Source organism: Macrotis lagotis, chromosome 1 (genome assembly GCF_037893015.1).
Source record: "Macrotis lagotis isolate mMagLag1 chromosome 1, bilby.v1.9.chrom.fasta, whole genome shotgun sequence".
Lineage (NCBI taxonomy): Eukaryota > Metazoa > Chordata > Mammalia > Peramelemorphia > Peramelidae > Macrotis > Macrotis lagotis.
The window spans coordinates 437,851,621-437,877,222 of record NC_133658.1 but is presented as its reverse complement, the minus strand read 5'-3'; the positions used below and the strand labels follow the sequence as shown (position 1 = coordinate 437,877,222).

The 25,602-nt window shown below is 35.8% G+C and overlaps 1 pseudogene; it reads right to left on the bottom strand.

Annotated features, from left to right (window-relative positions):
• LOC141504390 (folliculin-interacting protein 1-like) overlaps nt 1-23,374 on the bottom strand; it is a 281,771-nt pseudogene extending 258,397 nt beyond the window's left edge.
• Nucleotides 23,375-25,602: the final 2,228 nt, after the last annotated feature.

The following is a 25,602-nucleotide window of genomic DNA, read 5'->3' as shown; positions in this document are numbered from 1 at the left end:
CAAGTTAAGGCTCAAATGGATCTTCTTTAAATGGAGGAGGGATAAATTTGGTCCCTGGGCTATAGTTCGCTGATCCCTGGTCAGAGCTTTGGGTTAAATCTAACAACATTAAATTTGTTATGGATAAAGACAAAGTTTACACTTTGGTTAAAAAAATAACCAAAGGGGCAGCTAGGTGTTGTATTGCATATAGCACTGGCCCTGGAGGCAGGAGTACCTGGGTTCAAATCCAGACTCAGACACTTAATAATTACCTAGCTGTGTGGCCTTGGGCAAGCCACTTAACCCCCTTTGCCTTGCAGAAACCTAAAAAGAAATAACCAAAAAAACAGTGTCATATGTATAAGATAGGAAAGGCATAATTACATAGTTGTTCTGAAAAATATCTGGAGGCTTAAGTGAATGGCAGCCTCATCATGAGTGAGCAGTATGATGGGGCAGTCAAAAAAATTAATAAGGATCTTAGGCTGCTTTAAGAGCGGAACAAACTCTAAGACTAGGGAAACTGGAGATACGTCTAATGCCAGGACTTTCTAAGTATATGTTTGATGTTGGTCTGAAATGAAAGAAAAGGAGGCTTATTTTACCTTGACACGGCAAGTATATATAACAAAAACACATTGGGTCTTAGCTTGCACCTCCCCTAATTTCCACATGGAAATTTATCTAGTCTTCAAGGCAGCAGAAGGTGACTCACAAAATCTTTAGAAATCCTCCCAGATTTCATGTATTTGGGTCTTTTTATAGCTTTTGGAGAACCAGAAGCTGGGGTCAATCAGGTTCTGCAGATAGCTTACTTGATTGTTTTCCTTTGTGTTTAAATAGGAACAAAATGACATCAATATGTTGAAATCACAGAACATTATATTCAACTGTGGGTGATCAGACCAGTGTGAATCCAGAATGCTCTATCACAGGTTGAGCACAAATAGTCCATGTGAACATTTGGAGTAGAGATGTGTCTAAATTTATACATCTCATGTTTCTTGTGAGATATTGCAATTCAGCTTTGCTAATAGAGCATGGTGTCTTCTTCAGTAAGAGTCACAATATGTGGGGCAATTCTGTGTCAGTGGCCCCAACATTTCAATCAATTCCAGAGCTCTTCAGAGCAAACTTGAGTGTCCTTGTATCACGTCTTCTGACATCCTTGTGTGTGCTTTCCTTGTCTGAGTTCTCCATGAAATAATCTTTTTAGCAAAATGAACTTTTGGCATTCAGTGAATAATGTGACAGTCCACCAGAGTTATACTCTCTGTGGTAAAATTTGAATGCTTGGAAATTTAGCTTGAGAATGGACCTCTTCATCTGGTACTTTATCTTGTCAGGTGACTTTCAGAATCTTCCTAAGAAACTTCAAATGGAAGTAATTCAGATTTCTGGCATGTTACCGGTAAACTGTCCAGTATGTATAGGCATACAACACTGAGATTAGAACAATGGCTCTTGTAGACCTTCACTTCGGTAGACACCTTAATACATCCTCACTCCCCTACATCCCCTCTTTTGCAGTTTCCCAACCACTGAAATAATTCTGGTAATGTGTGTAAATCTATCATATGGACAACTCTGGAAGGTAAACTGCCAAAGAAAAGAAACTTAAGCACATTTAAAATTTCTTTTTTTGCTGTACCCAATGGTTCCACACCACTGATGGTGTGTTGTTGGCTGGTGTTTTCTTGTGTCTCAAAGCTGCATTGAGTGCATAATCATCTGTAAGCAAAAAGTCTCTCTCCAACCATTTATCTACTTTAACCTTGCCTTTTAAATCAAATGACTGTCAGTGAGGTAGCTGGCCTTGATGTCATCCCCCTCCCCCAAGGAAGGCATCTTACAACATTGTTGAAAGTATCATGCTAAAAAGAAAAAGAATGATAGCAAGCTCAATCTATTTCCTTTTCCTTTATAGTGACAGACAATGGAAGCATCCTTTGGTCTTATGTCATCTAATCTGGAAAATTTCAGTCAGTTTTTCTATGAGCACTGGATTCTCTGTCTTTGGAAATCTCAAAAGAATCAGCATCAGATTCTTCGCTACATGAGAGGAACCTAATGACATTCAAAACCTCTTCTGTTAGTTGGGCTAGAGGGGGACTGACTTCAACCTGAGGTAAACATTCATTGGTTTCAGCAATGGTTGCCGATGGTCTGATGAAAACTTTAGTTAAGTCTTTAGCTCATCTCTACAGGAGCATGTCCTTGTCACTATTCAAGGTGACTCCAATAGTACTGATTAGTTGAGATGCACCACAGGAACTGGGCAAATGAATAGCCTTCAGTAAATCACTAAAAGGAATTTTGATTGTTACTATCAGTATAAAAATGAATTTCATTTGCAAATATTAAAGAACCAAGAATTCTGCTTTTCTTGTACTTTGCTTTGGATGGAATAAAATGTTGCCTTCTTAGAGAGAGAGAGATGAACTATTATCCTGCTGAGTTCTCAGCCTCTAAATTTCCCCACGATTTTTCTCAAACCATTCCTGATATTTGTGAGTGATCTGGTCCAGATGAGTAAAGGCAGTACTATATACAAAATCTCTGAAAGCTGATTATTGTTTTTCTGCTCCATTGTTGCCTGTGTTGGCTCAGTTTTCCCTCCAAAATAAAAACAAACTGTTCATTTTAGGAAAGACCTTTTAATCTGTTGACTTGCAGTCCTCTGGTATTATTCTTACCTTGGGCCTCTGCTTCTGTTGAATGTAAATGTTTAGTTTGGAGAGCATGTCTATCATTGGTTTAGTGTTCTGTTCCATATATCGCCTTCTTCTTACATCCTGTCTCTTCTCCTTACAATGTCATAATCTATTAAATACCATTGTTTGCTGTGAGGTTGCATCCATAAAATTTTACTGCATTTAGATAAACAAAAAATAGTTTTGGTGCTAAGGTCACAAAAGACAAATCTTCAGGTATCATTGCTTTTGTTGTTGCTATTTCTGAGGTCAGTCCTTTCCAGAACTCTCTGCCAAGTCTGATAGCCTGTGCCTATCTGGGAGTTAAAGTCAATTAATGCAGTTTTTGGGTTTTTTTTCCTTTCTCAATTAAATTTTTTTTATTTTGGGTGGGGAGGATTTGGGAGGGGTAACAGGATTTGGAAGGGAGGACATAGAGTTTCAAATACAAAATTACAAGTTTGTCATTTCTTTGGAGTGGAATCATTGTCAGAAAAATTTTGGTATATATTTTTTCAAACGTATGTTTTGGTTGTAGGCCAAGCAGACAATTTTAGGGCACCTTTTCTAACCTCTACCTTGTGCCAGTGATTTTTTTTTCTTTCTGTGAGGCAATGGGGTTAAGTGACTTGCCCAAGGTCACACAGCTTGTATCAAGTGTCTAAGGCTGGATTTGAACTCAGGTCCATCTAACTTCAGGGTGGGTGCTCTATCTACTATGCATCTAGCTGCCCCTTTATTATTTTTTTTTTATGTTGGGAGTGTTAACTTTGCTTTAAACAATTTTCCTTTATAACTTCATGAAATGTAGCTGCTCTGAAAAAAAGAGGTTTTGAAAAATTCTAAGTGATTTTAATGGAGCTACTTGATAATGCCTTTTAAAAGGAAATCACTTTGGCTTTCCTTGAATGGCCAAAGATAGGTTCCAGGCCATACCTCTTTAGTTCATTGTTTGGATTGTAATGACTTAAAGTGAATAAGAATAGCAACTAGTTTTTTTTGTTTGTTTTTTTGGCTAGAAACTGAAAGTCTTCCCCTCCTAGACTGCTTCTTCTGCAATGACAAACTAAGCAATCTTAAGTCTCAATTCTCATCTAGTCCTAAATCACAGAATGGATATTGACTCAGACAAACTGAGACCCCAGAAAGAATTAAAAAACACACACACACACACACAGAATCCTGGGCCATCACCAGTTGTTGACCTATATTTTTGTCACTGCACTCCCATAATTCTGGAAGAAAGAATGAGGCTGATGATTTTATGTAGCTCCATAACACTCAAACTCAAATCATGAACAAGTCAAGACATCAACCTTGGATGAGCAACAAACAACAAAGAAGAGAAAGTATTGACCACACTGACAGAAGGAGTTTCCTATACTAAGGGATCACAGATCCAGTCCTTAGACTTAAGATCTGTATCTACTTAGAAAAAGGAATTGAACAGGCCTTAAATGAGCTTTTCTAAGAAAGGAACATCAGGACTAGTTGCAATTACAAGTGAATTTTACCAAACATTTTAAGATCAACTTATTCCAATATTGAATAAATTATTTGGAATAACAGGTAAAAGGATTCTACCAAACCCTTTGTATGATGATGGGGTCCCAATTAATGACTCCATCACTGGTAACCTAAGCCAGGAAGATAAAAACAAAAAATGAACAATAGACTAATTTCATTAATGAATATGTATGCAAAAATCCCAATAAATGCTAACTAAAAGATTAAAAAGAAAAGAATCTTAAGATTATATCAACAAATATAGAAAAAGCTTTCAATAAAGTTCCACACTTATTTCTGTTAAAAACACTAAAAGTATTGGTATAGATGAATTTTGCTTAAATTGATAAAACAAAAAGCATTATTTGTAATGGGGCATAGAGGCCTTCCCAGTAAAACTGAGTGTGAAACAACGGTGTCCATTGTCAAATATTATTTACTATTGTATCAGAAATTCTACCAACAGCAATAAAAGAAGAAATTGAAAGGATCAGAATAGGGAATGAAACAATAAAAGATCTCTTTTTTGCAGACAATATGATGATATTCTTGGAAAATCCCAAAGACAAACAAAAACTTAGATGAAACAATTTTAGCAAAGTAGCAAGATATAAAGTAAACCCACATAAATAATTAGCATTCCCATATATAACAAATAAAACTCTGCAAGAAGAGGTGCTTAAAAATATCCCATTTAAAATAATTATAAACAGTATAAAGTACTAGAGAGTATACCTGTCAAAACAAACCCAGGTACTATATAAACAAAATTATAAAAACCTTTTATGCAAAGAAAATCAGATTTAAATAATGGGAGAGATATTAATAGTTCATGGATAGACACCTAAAGTCATTTATATATTCAATGCCATTCCAATTAAATTACCAAAAATTATTATTATTTATTTTTTTTTGCAAGGCAAATGGGGTTAAGTGGCTTGCCCAAGGCCACACAGCTATGTAATTATTAAGTGTCTGAGGTTGGACTTGAACTCAGGTACTCCTGGCTCCAGAGCCAGTGCTCTATGGACTGCGCCACCAAGCCACCCTCAAAAAATTATTTTATAGAACTCATTTGGAAAAAAAAGTGAAGGAATTTCATAGGAAATAATGAAAAAAGAATAAAGGAAGACAGTTAAGCAATATCAGATCTTAAACTGTTATAAAGCAGTACTTATCAAAACTATCTGATACTGACTAAGAAATAGGAACATCAAAAGAATAGGGTAGACATTACAGCAACAAATAAATATAATAATCTTGTACTTGAACAATTTAAAGATTTAAAATAAGAAGTCCTTATTTGGCTAAATTATTGGGAAAACTGGAAAACAGCATGGCAGAAACTGGACAGGGATCGATATCTTATACCATTTACCAAAGTAAGGTCAAAATGGATACATGACTTCAATTTAGAGATTCTATAGGAAAATTAGAAGAATATCAAATATACTATTTATCCTACATTGATAAGTAACTTATGAATGCATATAGAAAGCAAAGTTAATAGATAATAAATAAATAAATAGATGAATAAATAAATAAATAAATATAATAGACATAATGGACATAATAGATAATTTTGAATACAATAAATTAAAAAAGGTATTGTACATATAAAAGAATCACAGCCAAGATTAGAAGGAAAGCGATGGTTTATCATATAAAGACTTCACATATCAAAAATACAAAGAATTTTATCAAATCTATATGATTCTTTTCCCAATGATCAAGGGATAAGCACAGGCAGTTTCCCAATGTAGAAATCAAAACAATTATTGGTCCCATAAAAATACTCTAAATAATTGCTGATTAGAGAAATGCAGATGAAAACAAGGTGAGATAAACATTTTCCCAGACTGGCTAAAACAGATGTTGGAGAGGAGGTGGAAAAATTGGGACAGTAATTCATTGTTGATGCAACTGGAAAATGATTTAGCCATTTTTGGAGAGCAGTATGGAACTATACACGAAGAATCAATAAACTACTACACACTTTGACCCAGCAATATCATTACTTGGTGTATTCCCAAAGGAAACCGATTAAGGAAAAAAGGAAAAGAATCTCTATGTTCTCAAATGTTTATAGCAGCAATCTTTACAGTAGCAAAGAACTGGAAATTGCAGGGAATGCCTATCAATTGGGGAATCAGTTGCTTGAACAAGTTGAGGTATGGGATTGTAATGGAATGTTATTGTGCTCTAAGGCTATCAGCTCAAGGAAATTTGAAGGCTAGAAAATAATTGCATGAAATAATGGAACAAAATGAGCAGAATCAAAAGAACATTGTATATGATGACAGCAATATAGTTTTAAGAATGAGTTTGAATGAAAAAGTTATTTTTTGACTGTAAAGGACATAAGAACGTTCTCTGAATTCAGAGAAAGTATGGATACATAGACGTATAGAATAATTTTACATATAAACATATAACATATGTATAAGATCATACACATATGCACAAACATTTTTTTTTGCGTCTAATTGTAGCCCTGTTGGGTTGGGAGAGGGATTGTACTTGGTCTCCATCTCTATGCCTGACAACAGCACTCTCCATATGGGTTTCAAGAATTTTAGAAATACAAGGTATCTTGAGAGAACAACTGGGACACTCCCCTCAACTCTACAGAAAAGTAAGGAACTGAGACCAGAGTGGTTTCGTTTGCCCAAAGTCAAGACAAAAATCCAAATTTTCTTACCATAGTTCAAAGAAAAACTGAGTGGGCTAATGTTGGATCAATAGAAAATGTTAGGGATTGTCGAAAATGTTTAAAATGATGACCTCTGTCTTTCCAGCCCAGTCATTTCAATACTTTGCCCCACCACCAGATGGTACCCTCTATCATGATAAATATAATCCACTATGCAGAATCTTTAATAATGATGATTTCTGACTAAAATTTTAATTCATTTGCGGAAGCTAAGGAACTTGGGAAAACATTAATGTTATTGTTTTGTGGCAATTATTTCCTGAAATTCATAAATACATATGTGTGTGTGTGTGTGTGTAAAGTACAAAAATCTCTTTATCACCTTAATTAATCCATACATTATCCTCATTAGAAGTGAAAATTTTGTCTAGAGTTTCATATTCCAAGATCCTAGTTTGCTGTTATAGTTATTGTTACCATTCCTTCCACTGTTGCTACTGGTAACTATTTCCTTTCACTACATCTCCCTATGACCTTGCATACTCCACACCAGAATACTGCATTCTGTTTCTTAAAATAGGTTTTTATTGTCTTTTCTTTTCATAATTCCTTACCCCTTAAGACAGTCAGAACATATAACAAGTACTTTTTAAGGACAAGAAAAAGGAAGGGGAGAAAATTACAATAACTAACAAATACATTGAATGTATATGTAATTACTAGTGAAGTTAAGACATCTCACCTCCACAAAAGGATGGGTGAGTGTTCCTAGAAAAGATTTATGTTGTGAAAATATAGAATGATATAGCATTGACTTCCTTGGAACTTCCTTTGGAACTACATTCTTTGGAAATCTGACACTTGCAAAGTCTAACTCCTAAACCTAATAATTTAAAATAATGATATGAAAATTAATACTCTTTCCCTCACCACAAAAATGAGGCTCAGTAGATGAACACGTAACACTTCCCAGCTTCAATGGATCTCTATCCTTTGTTTGGCCCAGAGGCCAGTCACTAAAGGAGGCAGAAATACTCAAAGATACAGTGTGTCCAAATGGCCATGACTATAGCAGTAACCAGATTTTAGGAAACCTCAGCCTGACAGCAGTCATACATTTTTCTAAAGGACAATTGCTGTTGGATTATGTTAGGAAACAGAAATCTCTAGAAAATGAAGAAAGAACGAAATTGTATAATTTCAGCAACAGAGAGGTCTTCTAATCCAATGTCCTGCTCTTATTTGATTCCTTTTATTACTCACTGAGTGTATGTACTGTCCCTAGGGCTGTTTACTTTACTTTGAATTAGTTCATATACATCTCCTTGTTTTGAATGACCTTTAAAATTCCTTCTAGCTATGATTCTATAATCATTATTTCAACTCCCTTAGTTATTTTTGTTCCATTGTTGCTAGCCCTAAAGATCATTTTCTTTAGAGGCCTTTCCTTATTCTCCCAATTGTTAGCCTACTTCCTCTAGTTCTCCATCCCCACCCTCCCCATCACTGTGAACACTTGCCTATTTTCATTCTATATTTCCTAAATGTGAACTTGTGCCGTTATTGTGGAATGTGAGCTCTTTGAAGGCAGGAATTATCTCACTTTTTAATCCCAAATGAGTAGGACTTTTAGAATATGTTCAACATATATTGGTTGAAGGAAATGATTGAAAATTCCCTTCATTTTTTATTTCAGCACCAAGGTCCTTCACGTTGCTGAGAATCAACTATTGAATAACAATTCTTGTATTACTTCTAGAGAAGTTCGAAGGGTGGTATTAGCATGTAGGAGAGTCAAAAAATGAATTAATTGCTCTGATTTGGCAGAACTCCAGAAGATGCCTGAACAACTGGCATCTCTAATACTGTAACATATCTCTGAATCAGGCTTGTGATCCTCAGTTCCTTTTCTATTTTTCTCCTTTTGTTCCACTGATCTGTGGCATGTTTCAAAATAATTTGTTTCTTCTTTCAGCCTCTCTATATGACTGCCTATATAGACATACCTGTATCTCCCTCATCCTTAAAAAAAAAAAAGTGAACTCAATTGAACAGCTTCCCCTCATCCCTAGCTGTTGTCATGTTTCTTCCCTTTTGTGGCTAAAATTGAGAAAGCTATCTCTCAACAGTATCAGTGCCTCCAATTTTTCCTCTTACTCTCTTCTAAAATTCTATACTCTGGCTTCTAATTTCATTATTCAACTACAATTATTCTCTCAAAGTTAGCAATCTCTTAATTCCAAATTTAATAGCCTCTTCTCAAGTGTCATTCTTGATGTCATAGTAATCTCCTTGATACTCTCTCTTTAGGTTTTTATGCCATAAATGTCTCTTGGTTCTTCTCTTACTGGTCTGACTGTACCTTCTCATCCTCCTGTTGGATTTCAATCAAAGTCATACCATGGATATCCTCTAAGCCTTAAGAGTCCAAAGGCTCTGTTGAGTGTTCTTTTTCCTCTCTAGAGTATTACTCTTGGTTATCTCAAGAAGCTCCTATAGATTTATCTCTATGCATATATGATTCTCAGATTTATTTCAAAACCTCTTACATGCTCACTGAACATCTTGAACATAAAAATTTTGAAACATTACTCATCTTTTCTCCTAAACTCTACCTTCTCAATCTCCCTACAACCAGCAAGGGCATTATCATTCCCCCAATCACCCATGCTCACAACCTATGGTCATTTTTGACTCTTTATCCTCACTCATCCCATCTTTCTAGTCTCTTGCCAATTTCTCTCAATTCTGCCTTCACAAAATCTCTTGGCTGAAAGTATTCCCTTCTCTTCTCTGACATCGCTATTCCTCTGGTACAGGCCCTCATCACTTCACCCCTGGACTATGGCAACAACCTTCTGGTTGGTTTTTCCTCAAGTCTCTATCCAGTTCAGTTTATCCTTCACTCATCTGCCAGTGAACTTCCTAAAGCACAGATTTTATAATGTTTCCTTTCCATCCCGGGTATAGGGATGCCTTCCCCTTCAATAAACTCTAATAGCTCCCTATGATATGTAGGGTCAAGTATAAAATCCTCCGTTTGGCTTTTAAAATTCTTCACAACTTGCTCCTTACCTTGCTATGTTTATTACTGTATGATGTAATGATACCTCCTAGCTTTTCTGCATGTATGACATTATATCTCCCATCTCTTATCTTTTTATTCGCTGTCCCCTAAACCTAGAATAGCCTTCATTTTTCTTCCTGCCTCCTTGTTTTCTTTAGGTCTACAAGGGTTCTTTCCTGGTCCTTATAACTTCTAATGCTTTCCACCTGAGCTTGCTTCTAATTTACTCTATTCCGTTCTACCTATGAAATCGATACATGTCCACAGGGCTTAAAGTTCTGTGGCTCAAATTTTTCTTCTTACATTAGGATTTCTACTTCACTTCATTATCAATGTTTGGTGCATTTTTATATAGATATTTGAGACTATAAGTTTTATTGCTGGCTTCACTCTTGGATTTTCTCTTGTGAATTTCTGAATATCCACGACATTTTTCCTTTCTCTATTGGTGTGAAGAGCTGTTTTATTTAGATTAGCAGTATCCCATTTTATTTTAAATACTTTTTGAGTTAATTTGTACTCAGCACAATGTCCTTGATTAAGTGTCTATAATTACTCTTTTAAGTTTTAAACCTGCAATTGGGGTCCCTTTAATTCATTGTTTGCTAAATTATGTTTCTGGTGATGAGTTCCATAAAAAAAATTCAAAACTAGCAATAATTTCCTTTCTAAAATGTGAGTAAGGAAATTATGTTTGAATTAAAAATAACTGAAATGTAAAATACTTTGCTCGAAAATTCATCCATTTGTCCTTCAGCTCAGAATTTTTCCACTGTCATTGTGAAATGTATGATTCAATGAAGAGTCTGTAACTTATGTGATATCACATCAATTTTTACTTGAAGAGTCCATGAAATGGGCACATGTCTACAGGACCTGAAATTCCATAAATACTAAGCTAAAGACAATGAGTATCTTTTCTTTGTTATTGTAAAACTTTTGTTTTGTTTTAAGACCTGAATTCATAAATTAGCTTAGCCAATTTCCTTTCTAAATCACAATACCCAAAATCATGCAAAAAACATCAAGAGAAAATGAATTTTAACATCACTGTATGTCACTTCATAGCACATACATGAAAGAGACAATATCAGTGAATGAACTGACATATGTATTTATTGCGCAAATTTCCCCTAAATTTGGGAATGGTTAGTATAATACAAGTATACAACAGAGAAATGTATACAAAACAAGAAAAGAACCAGTATGTACATTTGATCCAGTATTTTACACAAACAACTATCTAAATAATTTAGATAAAGAAGAAAATTGTCATAAAACACTTACCAGAAGTGAGAAAAGTATGCAATGTGTAATATATGGGTTTTATTTACTTTGTGTTGAGTATCCCAGTGTTTTTGTTGATTGGAACAAAAATAAATCTGTTTGGGTACATGTTTAGTGCACTTAACATTTTCATCCTTAAAATTAAGACATTGTCATAAAGGAGAGAATATTCAAAATCAAAAAAGGTTAATTTATATGCAAAAAAGAAAAAAAATTAAGTCAATAATGCTATATTTTAAAAATCCCTTTTTCATTTGTTGTTACAACAACATAAAATTTCTGACAGTCTAAAAATCTTTCCCACAGTCATCAAAGTGTTCATGTTGAAAGTACAAAGGGAAGTATCTCTCATCCTCCAATGAGAAGAAAGTCTTGTTTTTCAGCCTTATATAAGGATAGACTAGGTAAAAGGAGTTATAGAAGCATTTAGATGTCTAAGTGGACCAAGAAATTTTCTGACGAGCTGGAAGTCTTTTTTCTCCAGCAAAACTTCCTTTTTCAAGGAGTGGTAGAAAAAATGTGGGCCATCCATTTCTTAACTTCTATATTTCCCAGGCAAATTCCTGAAATTCGTTGTTTATGAATTGATTCATTTTTGTTAAGAATTCAAAACCAAAACACTATTTACATGGTGTGTCTCTTAGTGCCACAATAAAAATTGTCACCAAAAGGGGAAAATATGTCCACAACTGCATTTCTTTTCCATATTCTGAATTTCAGTGAAACAATTGGAGTCCAGTCAGAGTTTTCCAACTTGCAGTGGAGAACAGAATTCAGTTAACAGATTTAAAAAGAAAAAGGAGCCAAAAGGAAAAAGAATCGTTGCTCCAATTTCATTTTATAACTATGACATCCAAGGGTTCTCAAGTTGGTGAGGAGAGGATTTTCAGTCCCAATGGCTTGGTAAGCACCTAGCCCAGTAATCAATTAAGCACTCCAATGCCATCAAAATGGATTATTGTCTCAGTTTAATTTAATATCTCTACCATACATAAAAGATTCAAGGCAAAATGTGCAAAATAAATGTAAAGTAAAATCACTTTATCAAGCACAACAACATCACATTTTGCAAACTAGGGTGCAAGAAGACTATGAGAAATATGAATGGACTGAATAGACAACTGATGTATTTAGTAAAGCAGTGAGCCAGGATGGCTCAAGATTATTTAGATAAGCAATTCCTGTGAATGGGGTAGAAAAAACAGAACCAACCTCATCCACAACTTTGATGATGCTCACATTAGACAAGGAAAGAAAAGACTACAATATAGTATTCAATTAAACTGAGGTAGTAGAGCATGTTGGAAATTTTATCCACATACCTACTCTATTTACATTAGATACAAGAGTTTGGTTCCATATTAGCTTTTCTTATACATAACACATCCACAGTATAATACAGATACATCACAGGCTGAATAACTGAAATCTTAGGAAATCCAGAATGACATTTAAGATCTGTGGATGAGTACCATTTTAACATAACAGAAGTTAACATACTTACTGTGTTGATATTAAAAAGAGAGAATCTTTTTTTACCTTACATTTTAATAGGTTACAGCTTTACTTTTTCCAGTGCTTTCGTACATTTGATCTCTTTTCCTACCAGTTTCACAGTAGCTGTGGATATACGGAAGCAGAAAGACCCTGTACTTACCAACAAAACAAAAAGATATCAAGTTATATGCTCATGTTATAATGGGAACTCGTATTTTTCAGCCTTAAAGATAAATGCTGGCTTTACCTCTCTTTTTTTTTAAAGTGTAAAACAAAAGTATCATTGTAAAGCAAGATATCAACTTTACAATTAATATCAGTTAATAACACAAGAAATAAAGGTCACATTTAGAATCTTATCTGTTTTCTTTTCCCAGCCCTTTTAGGAAACCCAGAGATATTTATATATATACACTTATGCATATGATATACACAGACTCACACATTTTTCCTGAATTCTATGTCATATACAAGTATTTTGAGAAACTGTTCAAAGTCAGCAATTCTCTTAAAGAATATATATAAGATGCTTGAAACTGGTGTACCTTAAGAGTTTAGACTTAAAAATGAAATTTGACTTCTGTATTGAATAATAGCAATGAATAACAAGGCAGCTGCTTCAACCTCATATTGTATCTGTTTAAGCTGTGAGCATATTGCAGAGTTCATTTAAATATCTGTACTTTTTAATATGTACATTGTGATCACTTTTATATAGAACTTGATTAGTTTCTTCCAAATTCCCTCTTTTCACTATTTTTATATTGTTTCATGTTCAATTTTTTATTTTAGGTTTTTGCAAAGCAATGGGGTTAATTGGTTTGCCCAAGGCCACAAAGCTAGGTAATTATTAAGTGTCTGAGGCAGGGTTTGGACTCAGGCACTCCTGACTCCAGGGCCAGTGCTCTATCCACTGCGCCAACTAGCTGCCTCCTCATGTTCAATTTTAAAACAAAAAACTTAGTCAAAAAAGTCACAAGAAATATGTAGTATATGTAATCCAGGAGTCCTAGTCAACTCCATCAGTGGATCAATCAATCACAATGCCTTAGGATGAAGTCAGCACAAGTATTATACCTTTTGTGCCTGCCTCCATTGCTTTTGTTTAATTTATCCAAATTAACACCTAAGTTTTCAGGCATTTCAAAGGAGTATCTGGGCAACATAAGGAGAGTGAGTGCTACAGCTACCAGAAGAGGGAGGTCACTGGATTCAATCCTAGAACAAAGAAAAGATATCGTTTACCTTTAAAATCAAGACTAATACCTTATTATTATTATTATTATATGTTATTCTGTATGTCTATTGTATATAGGAGATCTGTGCACATGGTGAAGAAATTGTGCCCAATAAACTGACTCAGAAGTTATCTAAATAATTCACAGTACTTTTAAACTGAGACCTGATGTATTAGGAAAACAAATAGTACACTGCAAGGGATATCAGTATCTCAGGCCATGAAAGTATATTAACAAAGAAGAAAAATGAATTCAGAGGGACCACAGAATTAGAGAGAGAAAACAATCTGGTGATAATTGATCACTGACTTCCAATTTATTTATTATGAAGTCTAAGAAACTGAATGCAAGATCCAGGAGACCTTGATTGAGTTCTGTGAGAACTGAGTACTTTAGCACAATTCAGGCAAGACATGGACACAAGTATGTGTTTGTGGCAAGGAATGGCCTCTTGTGTGATCTCAGAACGTAACTGTTATTCTTAAAGCTAAGATTTTATTTAATAATTCATGATTCTCTAACCTTATTAACCATTTTGGTTTGAATGTATAAAGAAGACATAAGTGCCAATAACTTTTAGGAGAGCTGACGACAAATGATACCAAAGCATCATCTTCAAATATGATAAAAGACAACTTCATGGAAAAAAGAATGTGGTAGGGTCCTGAGCAATAAGTTATGGAAAGACTTACTAATCAAACAAGGATTCAATTCAATTCAATTCAACCATATACTGAGCACATGGAGAGGCTGCTTTGTAAAGGGTTAAAGTTAAGAATGCTAGCCATGAAGTCCTTTTCAGATAACATGAGAACCAAATGTTTGAACAAGGTCAGAATGCTCTGATTACAGCAAATATCTGAATGTGCTCTGTCTGTACTCAGGGAGGAGCTCTGGTCCTTCTTTACTTAACTATTATCTTACTCCTTTGAATCTGATAGAAAAGAGAATATCTACTGTGAAAGAGGAAGCCTGGGAGTGATCCTTGAGTTATACTGTTTTGCATACCTAAAAGAGGCTGATAGAGTGGTCTTACATGTATAAAAAAGGACTGTCTGCTTGCCAAGGCAGAGATGTAGTGTCCTGTTAATAAAACCTGTTACACATCTCTCCTGGCTGAACTCTCATTAGTGAATACACGGGTCGTGTCCGTGAGGCGCCACAAAGACCTTGGAACTAAGGTAGGACATGGCTGCCCAAAAGGAAAAGTCAAAGGACTTTTCATGGTATAAAGCTGACCTGGGAAGCAAGAAAGCCTGGATTCATGTCTTGCCTCTGACATATACTGATAAGTGGCTCAAAATCTCTGTGCTCTCTGGGCAACTTTCTAAGACCCCATCTTACATGAAAGGTGTTGATCTACTCCATGGTTAGGGGTTTCCTCATCTGGGACTTCCTATATCAATGAAAGCCAAGATTAAGTTGCTATTCCTATCACCACTTTAAGCACCTCTCCTTAAAGTGAGAATGGGAGACTGGATAGAGAGAAAGCTTGAGAGTCTAGAAAACCAGCTTTAGTACAGCCTCTGATATATATACTGTATGACAAATCATTTGGCCATTCAGTTCCTCTAAGCTGTAGAACATTTTCAGACTAGACTTGGCAAAGCAAATGTCCTCCCTTGGAGTTCCCTCCACTAAAGAAATAATAGGCTCTGACCACTGGACAAGTACTGTACCTTCCCTCCCATACCCCAACCTCTTAAAGGACTTATCTTAGCCTAAAGAAAGAGTAAGTGAAAGCAGAAAGCAAATCTACATAAATCAGTGTTGAACTCTATGAACATACCCTAGCACCAGGCCCAGCTCTGTGACATGGGCTCACATCTGTCCCTTCAGATACTCAGAGAGCCTTTTACTTTTGAAGAGGAGTTCCTGCAGCTGGTCTTACAGGTGCATGACACACTGCAGTATGGCAAAGAGTAAATAAGACATGACAAAGTTTACAAATTCTTATCTGCAGCAAGTTCAAAAATGTAGTTATTAACACTAAGTAGAAGAAATTCATACTTACAGAATTTGGAGATAAATTATGCTTGTAAAGCTGTAGAGTGTAATGAAGCAAATTAGCAAATTGGAGACAAGACTAGAAACTAAAACTTCCTTTCCCAGCTTATTATCTGTTATTCCTCTCTGGCTACTGGCTACTTGTACGGTCTACACATCCATGTCTGCAGTAATACAAACAGCTTCAGCTATGGGTTTATCCAATACTGGATGCTAAAAACAAAAAAAATGTATGAAAAGATAAGTCATGCTACCAACAATTACAGTTAAATGAAAGGAAGAGAAACTCCAAAGAAAAAGAAATCAGTTTTATTCATTCAGCTACCACTAAAGGATAATTATGTAAAAAAAAGCTTTGGAATAAATGGTTTCTTGTAAGTAACGTAAAAAGTCTTCATGGGATAAAGTACAGTTGCAGTCTTGAATCAAAGTACATAGGATATTTTACAAATTTAATTTTCACTATTAAACAGATAATAATAATGGCTCTCTGTCATGCCACTACAAAATAAAAGATGACCGACAAAGGTAACCAAAATACTTTGGGCTGAATACTCCAATTACTCTGCTGAGAGGGCCATGTATTTATAAGACCAAGAGGAAGTGTATATCTACTATCTTCTCTAGAGCTCTCTTGGGAAGGCTGCTGATAACAGGTATTGGCACATTTTTCAGTCATTTCTCATTTATAACAAAGATATTTTACATAGCAATGGAGATTTTGGATACTTTCTAAAAGATGCAAATTTTTAGTATGTGATCACTCAGAACTGTTTTAAGAACAGAGTTTTAATGCACTACATTTTTGTTTATTTTATTTCAATTTAATAGAGGACAAAATATTCTTGTCAATGTGTGAGAGAAAAATCATGAATGAAAATGCATCTTAATGCAAACTTCTCCAGCATTTTAAACCAGAATTTCTGCATTTTTAACAGAATCAGAAGGATAAATGTAGCTAAAATATTTCAATGAAATAAGAGATTGTCACCAGACAGAAGAACATCTTCAGGAAAAAGCTGCATGACAAGCCAAAACAAGAAATATCAATCATAGTTTTATGTGGGATGTGTTTGTGAAACATTATTTTATTTCAATGGTCATAAAATGCTTGGTTAACACTTCAAACAAAAACACTTGAAGTCAAATTCTATAAAAAACATTTCTGCTAAGCAGAAACAAAATGAACCTTAATTAATAATAATTTAGACCAAGATGGAAAATTAAATGTATAAAAGCAAATTTATACTGAAAGACTAAATTATCAAGTTTAATTCAAATCTCTGAGCCATGGAGGGATCCCTGTATAAAGTGAAAATTCCAAGAAAATTTTAAAAGGATGATAATCAATTTCTTTACTCACACCCAGAGCTGCCCGCAATCTTTTTTAAAATACTTCCTAATAACTTTAGAATATACTCACACATGACTGCATTTATCCATATTAAAATAGATCTGATTTAGTTTACTGAACACAGTGATGGCTGCACTACTTTGAAAAATAGTACTTGAATGTTAAATGTATTAGGAAACCAGGAGATGGAGCTCTCTAACAAACAAATTCACTTTCATTGTCAAAAAATGGTGCTAAAGACTAACATTCTATTAAACCTAGAGAAATTGAGGTTTCTTTCTCACTGCAGGAAATTTGGATAAGTTACATTTTTCTGATGATATTCTAAAAGTTCAATTAAAATGGGACTGGAGGTATGGAACTCTCAGTCCAGGGCTGGAAAAGGATCAAAATTAAAATGTAACTGAGAAATGTTGAAGAAAATAAACAAAAATATAACACAGTATGGATAATGGTAATTTGTGGTTTGCTAAATCAAGACACAACCCAGTCTAACATCACTTGTCTAAGGAATTTTCACTGTATAAAGTGCCTACCCAGAGAAAGACCTCAAATAAATTTGGGACTGACATGACTGATTAAATTACTTCAAGAATTAAAACAGAATTTACATTTAAACATACTGGTATAGATTTGTATTTTTTATGTTTTAAAAAGATCTCACTGTGCCCTATAAATAGCTCTGGATTTGGAGGCAAAAATTGGGCTTTTGCTGTCTCTTTGTCCATTTTTTAAATCCTTTAACATTAAAAAGTCTTAATTCCTTATTTGCAAATAGACAATAGACATTACTTCTACTACCCTTCTCAGTGTTGACCTGAGTAAAACACCATAGAAGTCTTTCAGTATAGCATAGTAGACTACAACTAGTAATCCTCTTTATTCTGTAATTGAAAGTTCAGTTTTCTGGTAGAAACTGGCAAGATCTAGCCCATTCAATCTCATTCTTCCATTAACTTAGCCAGCTAGTTTTTCTCTGCTAGAATTTTACCACAGATCTAAACCATGTTCTATAAAAGTCTCACCTGAAGTAGAATCTTTTGTGTAATTTTTCTTCTATTGGATAATGTGACTGGAAAATAACATCAGCTCTATTTGGATAGTCATTCTTTGAATATTATAATTTACTTGCACAGCATGCGACAGATCGGAAACCAAAAGCTGATGAAGTTTCTCATCATTTCCTATGCCTTCCAAAACAAAATCAGGTACATAAGAAGAACAGTAGCTACCTAACAACGGCCTTGCAAAACTGGCAATGCTGGCCTTGACAGAGGTCACTTCAATTAATTTTGACCTGAAAGAAAGGTCCAAAATAGGCATATCTAATTAGGAGTATTACACATATTATACGGTTTAACAAAATCTTGTTTTCCAACACCATCATTTTCAATTATATATGTATATATATATATATATATATAGTTGCTTCCTAAGAGACACTACATAACACTTGCAAGGAGATTATGTTCTGGATATTAATGACCTGTGGCTAACAAGTTTTTAGATATATTCTCATTGTTTCCAGAGAAGACATTGTGCTTTTAATTGACATTAAAATATCCTTACTTACTCAGGAAAAGGTATTTCATCCTCTTCTGCCAAGTCTTTTCTGTCTCCTTCAAAATAGTTACTGCCATGTCTGGTCAAATCATTACCAGCATCTTCACTCTCACTGTCAGCAAGGGCACTATCTGAACTTTCATTACTTGGAATGTCCCATTCAGTTCTTATAGCAATTTTCCCCTCTGAGTTCTCTTTGTCCCCATGGGCGGATATCAATAGACTTTGAATCTCTTTGATCCTGCTTGGGAAAGCAAGCTTTACATGAATCCTGGCGCAGATTCCATACATGTACAAAATTGACTGGGTTTTTTTTTATTATTCTTGGTACAGTCTTTTAGAAAAATCTAACATATTGCTCTGCAGTTCTAAAACATCTCTGCTTGTTTTAACTGGAACATCTTCATTAGTCCTGGTTTCGATTGAGTCATCATTAAAATATTCATCAAATCAACTCATGTGTTCCAGATCTGAATGATTCCAGTTTGGAAGTGCACTGGTACCTCTGGGAAACATTTCATGTACTCCAGGATTCCCAATTTGGTCCTCAACCATAAGCTTAGTTTCATAATGTTCAGCAAGAGTCTTCCTTTTTTCTTTTGTGGGTGTGATGTGATGCCTTATGATCTGTCTCAATCAGGTGACATGGAAATCTCCAATTAGGAAGGTAACCTTTGTCTGTGAAGCATTACAAGAAAATGAGGTAGACATGAGCTTATCTGAGGGTTTCTTTTCCACAGCCATACCTGTTGATCTCATTCCTTTGCTGGATTGACTGCCTGAATGCAGTGATTCTTCACTTCTCCAGGTTTCTATTGTTGGCTCCAGTCTTGAGTCTGCCAATAGACGTTTGTTGACTGGAGCACATCATGTGCAAACTATGATCTCTACTTGGTGTCAAGGCAAGTTTGCAATTTCTCTCTGCACTGCTTAATGTCAACAGCATTTTCTTGGCAGCCAGAAGGAGAACTTTTCCTGAACTCCTCTGAAGAAGTTTCCAGCAGCTGTTGAGAGGTGCCTTCAACAGTTCTCTCTTCTGAAAAGTTCTCTATTTTTTGTACAACAAATGGGCATTTGCAATATTGACAGTCACAATGGGGAGTCCCTGTTTGTTCTGAATCTCTAAAGAGCAAACTGCTTTTGTTCCTATGTGTTGTGATGAGCACATATTTAGAGTCTTCAACTTCCCCTTTTTCTAAGTTGTGGTAATAATCATTCCTGGCATGACTATGGCTTCACCTTCTCCATTTTCTAAGAGATGGGTCTCTTGAAGTTCAGAGCATCTTATGAAATAGGTAAGAAAATAAAGCAGCCTCTGGACCATGTCTTGTATTTTGCCAACCACTACTGTCCTTGCTAATCTTACTGGAGAGACAATTGCTCCATATAAGTCTCCTGCAATGGAAGAATCAATTAAGAAGTATTCATTTATTTCATAATATGCCAACAGGAACGTAAGCACTAAGTTTAACCAAGTAAATTTCTTGAGTTCATAATTTTATGGTATATAAATGTTAAGCCAAATGTTTTTGCTGTGAAATAAAAAAGATATACATATAATTATAGCATAATGTTAAAATTCTCTGAGGATATACCTAATTGGGCCCACGGTGGGTTATAGGGATGAGTCTTTGCCAGCATGTGCACACTATGAGAGGAATGATTTCTAAAAATATTTTTATAGGAGGTTGTCCATTAGGCATGACTGTTGGGACCCACGCAAGGTGTTTGGTCAGAACTGCTATAAGGAGAGCTGGTAAGAATCTGAAAAGCAAAATCATTCTATCAATCTCTATCCTCTGGTTATATGAAAATGGAAGGAATAGGAAGAGTTTTAAATAAAAATCATACAGAATTAGCTAACAGTCAAAAAAAAGAGACCCATCAAATATAACATTCCTTTTAGAAATTACCTTAAAATGTTTTCAAGTTTCAAGTATTTTTTTATTTCTTTAAGGCTGTGGGTTAAGTGATTTTCCAAAGGTCACACAGCTAGGCAATTATTAAGTGTCTGAGGTCACATTTGAAATCAGGTCCTCCTGATTCCAAGGTTGGTGTGCTATCCATTGTAACACCTAGGTGTCCCCATGTTGCAAGTATTTTCAAGAGATATTGAAACAGAAAGTATTTTTGGATAAAGCATAAACTATTTTGTTTAGCTGTGACATCCTTAAAATCCTGGCCCAATTTTTCTTTCTAGCCTCACTGGATAAATATTCTTCCTACTATACTCTTTGACCCAACAAAATGGCCTTCTCTCTTCTCCTCACATGTGACCTTCTATCTTCTATTTCTGTGCCTTTAAGATGAGCTGAACCATACACCTAGAATGTTCTTCCTCTTTACCTACTTACCTATACTTTCTTTTTTTTTTTATTAACCTTAACTATTTGCTTGGCTTCACTCAACTTAGATAACTATCCTATTGGCCCCATTTCTCACTCATCACCTGCCCCAGTTCTGGCATATAAGAATGGATATGTAACCAGGGTCATACTTGGTATATTTCAATTAGACTTTCATCCTTGGTGGAGAGAGCTATTAGTCAGCACTCCATGTCTATGTGAGTGATGGAGTTGGCAGAGCTCAGGAGAGATTTCTTTCTTTGAAAAAAAATTTATGGTATCTTTTGTTTTAATATCAACTAAATTTTTTTCCAGTATCCTTCCTCTTTACCCACTCCATATAAAATATTGTTTTTAAGGTTGTTTGCAAGGTAAACAGGGTTAAGTGGCTTGCCCAAGACCACACAGCTAGGTAATTATTAAGTGTCAGAGGCCGAATGTGAACTCAGGTACTCCAGACTCCAGGGCTGGTGCTGTATGCACTGCGCCACCTAGCCGCCCCCATATAAAATATTTTTGGAGGGAAAAAACAAAAGAGGAATTAAAAAAACTAATTAATGCATTAAAAAGTTCTGAAAATCTGTACAATAATGCATACATGTGGACCTACAATCTCTTCAAAGAAGAGGAGGGAGATATCTTCTAACTCTTCTTTGGGGCCATGCTTATTCTTTGTAATTCTGTAGTACACTTTTGATTTTTCTCTGGTCATACTTCCTTCTACTTACATTCTTGTAGAAGAGGAAAAATAACTTTTGGTTTCTAGCTTCAAATGATGAAAAGCTTGACTCCAATTCCTCTTCAAGGAAAGATGCCCAGGGAAAGAAAAACTGGGAAGAAGCAAAGGCAGAGAAGCACAAGTCTCAACAATTCCTGATTTACAGATTGCTGCATTAGAGATTTTAGGAAAGTTGTCTATGGTGAGACTGAGGAATCTCTGTTATTACAAAAAGGAGAGTTCACTTGGTGTACAATATATACTTGGTATATTGTTTATTATATTCTATCTTTAATCTTTTATGATACCTTGTTTGCTATCAGTTTGGATAAAGACGTTAATTTGATATTCACTAGTTGTGATGGTCTTTGTGTGACTAGGATTTTAGGGACAAGGAATCAAACCTTTGAATATATCTTGAAGCACTATTTGCCCATTAAGAGTTGGTAGTCAAGAAAGTGATTTGAACTTAAAAATTACTTCCTTTAGTAATATGGCGGGAGGGGGATGGCCAAGGTAGAAAGATATAATTCTAATCTGATATCATTTCTTTCAAGAAAGAAGATGGAAGAAAATAAGCATTTATTAAAAGCTTACAATGTACAAGGCATTACAAATATTATCTTATTTGATCCTCACAATAAACCTATGTAGTAGACCCAATTAGTATCCCTAGTTGCAGTTGACAAAAATGAGAAAGAAATTAAATGCCTTGCCACAATCACACAGCTAATAAGTGTTAAGAGGTCAACTTAGGTTCCAAGCTACCTATATGAAATTAATCTATATTGGTGTTGTTTAAGACATCAGAATAGGTTTGTGAGATATGTGGTAGCATTGACACAGTGTTTTAAAGTTTGTAAGTTACTTTACAATTGTTGACTAATTTTATCCTCCAACAAACCTGAAAGGTAGGTTCTATTTTTATTGTATTTTACAAGTGAGGAAACTGAGGTAAATCAGTTAAATGATTTGGGCAATATCACATAACTATAACGTGTCTGAGATTTGGTTCTCAGACCTGACTTCAGGTCTAGTACTTATGCACTGTACTACCTAGCTGCCTACAATTTTGGGTTAGAGAAGATTTCCTGTGACTCTCAACACAGACATCATACATTGAGATTTGGAAGAGGCCCTGATGCTTGTCATTTTTTCTCAAAGAAGACTGTATTAGGGAGGTGATGCCATGACAAGGAAGTGAAATGGATTTGAGTGAGGGGATGCTGTGCTGAGTTACCAGCCTTACTTTTCTCCTCCAAATATGAATCAGGATGGGAGGCAGTCAGGGTTGAGTGACTTGTCCAAGGTCATACAGCTGTTATCCAGTGTCTGAGGCCAGATATGTAGTCAGTCCTCCTGACCACAGAGCTGGTTCAATCCACTGCACCACCTAGCCACCCATCTATGATCATATTTACTCGTGAAAATGTCCCCAGGTGCAATCTCGTCTAAGATCCTCATTATACAAATAAGAAAGTTCTGTCCCAGAGAGCTCCCTGAGACCTTGCCTACCATCACACAAGTGATACAAGGCAGAGATAGGTTTAAATCCACAACTTTTGGCTGCAGATCCAGCACACTTCCTTCATCTCTGGTTCAGCTCAGATGCCAAATATGCTGGGAAGAGTTGATAGGTCCAAGCAAAAAATAATTTCCCTTAGAGCAGCTACGTGGCACAGTGGAGTCAGGAGAACCGTAGATCAAATGCAGCCTCAGACACTCAATAATTACCTAGCTGTGTGGCCTTGGGCAAGCCACTCAACCCCACTGTCTTGCAAAAACCTAAAAAAACAATTTTTCCTTGAGGGAAAGAATTCTTTAATCTTGTCTGCCAAATTCCACCACCTGCTTACAGTGGTTTTGGCTTAAGCAATGTTTCTTGAGTGAAAACGAATGGATTGCTTCTAAATATCACTTTAAAGCTTTCAAAGCATTTTATATCTATTACCTCTATTATTCCCATTTTGCAGATGAGAAAAACGACAGAGGTTAAGTGAGTCACAAGGGATCGCATGACTAGAAAGTGTCTGAAGTCTTCCTAAAGTTTAAGTCTGCTATGCAAGAGTTAAAAAATTTTAGAAACAGACAACTCCCCACTCCCCCCCAACCAAATAGAAGCAACTCAAATATATGTATATATATATATATATGCTATATGTCTATATATAGTCTATCTATATCTACTTTTATCTAGATATATCTGTATATAGAAATATAGCCTATCTATCTAGATATATCTGCATATAGACATATAGCCTATATACTATATACATATATATATATATATATATAGCCTATATATCTATATATATCTAGATATATTTGTATATAGACATATAGGCTATCTATCTATCTAGATATATCCATATATAGACATATAGCCTATCTATATCTATATCTATCTAGATATATCTGTTTGTAGACATATAGCCTATATATCTATATCTATTTATCTATATATATCCGTACATATATCTATATCTATCTAGATATATGTGTATATATATATAGCCTATCTATGTATCCAGATATATCTGTATATAGACATGTAGCCTATCTCTGTAGATATATCAGTATAAAGACTTATACAGTCTGCAGCTATATCTATCTCCATCTCTCTAGCTATATATATATATATATATATATATATATATATATATATGTATCTCCACACACACACGTGCACACACACACACACGCGCACACACACACACACGCACACACACACACACACACATGCACACACGTGAACATGCCCGGCCCGGCCCCGCAGCACTCACAGGCGCCCCGGGCTGCTCTCTGGCCCACGTGCCCGGGTGGAGGGCGGGTCTTCCTCACCCGGAAGCTCTTTGCCAAATGGCATCCGGGCTTCTGGCCTTCTCCATGTGCGCAGAGGAGGAGAGCGGGAAGAGAGCGTCCGGGAGGCGAAGCAGCCATGCCAGGGCGGGAAGGCGAGCGCGGCGGCAACGGCCTGGCACCGGGGGACCAGGCTGACGAGGCCCCGAGGCTCTGCCGGCAGCTCCGCTCCGCTCTGAGCATGCGCGCTGGGCCGCCTGCAGGGGGCGCCGACGAGCGCTTCGCTCCCCGCGGCCCGCTCTCCCCTCCTCCCGCCCCCACAGTGGCTTGTCCAAGGCCACACTGCTAGGTCATTATTAAGCGTCTGAGGCCAGATTCGAACTCAGGTCCTCCTGCCTCCAGGGCCGGTGCGCTGTCCCCTGGCCACCCAGCGCCCCTGCTTTGCCTGTTTTTAGAGTCCCCTGTATTTAACCACTCCATGCTTTATTTACACAGATACACTCTATGTTCTTACATACGCACCTCCGTCTTACATCACATGTAAACCCCTTGGAAGAGCTGCGTTTCTCTTTTTGTACTTGGATACCCAGGACCTAGCACAGCATTTTGCCCTATAGCAGGTATTTAATACATTTTTTTGGTAAGGAAATGGGGTTATGTGACTTGTCCAAGGTCACACAAGCTAGGTAAATATTCCGTGTTTGAGACTGGATTTGAACTCGGGTGTTTCTGACTTTAAGCTCAAACCTTTATCCATTGAATCATCGAACTGCCCAGCACTTCCTATCTTAATGCATTAAATAATAGACCTCATTTTTAAAGACTCAGGAGTGTTTAAATTCAACTTTACCATCTGCTAGAATAAATCAAATACGTTTCCAAACAAATTTATT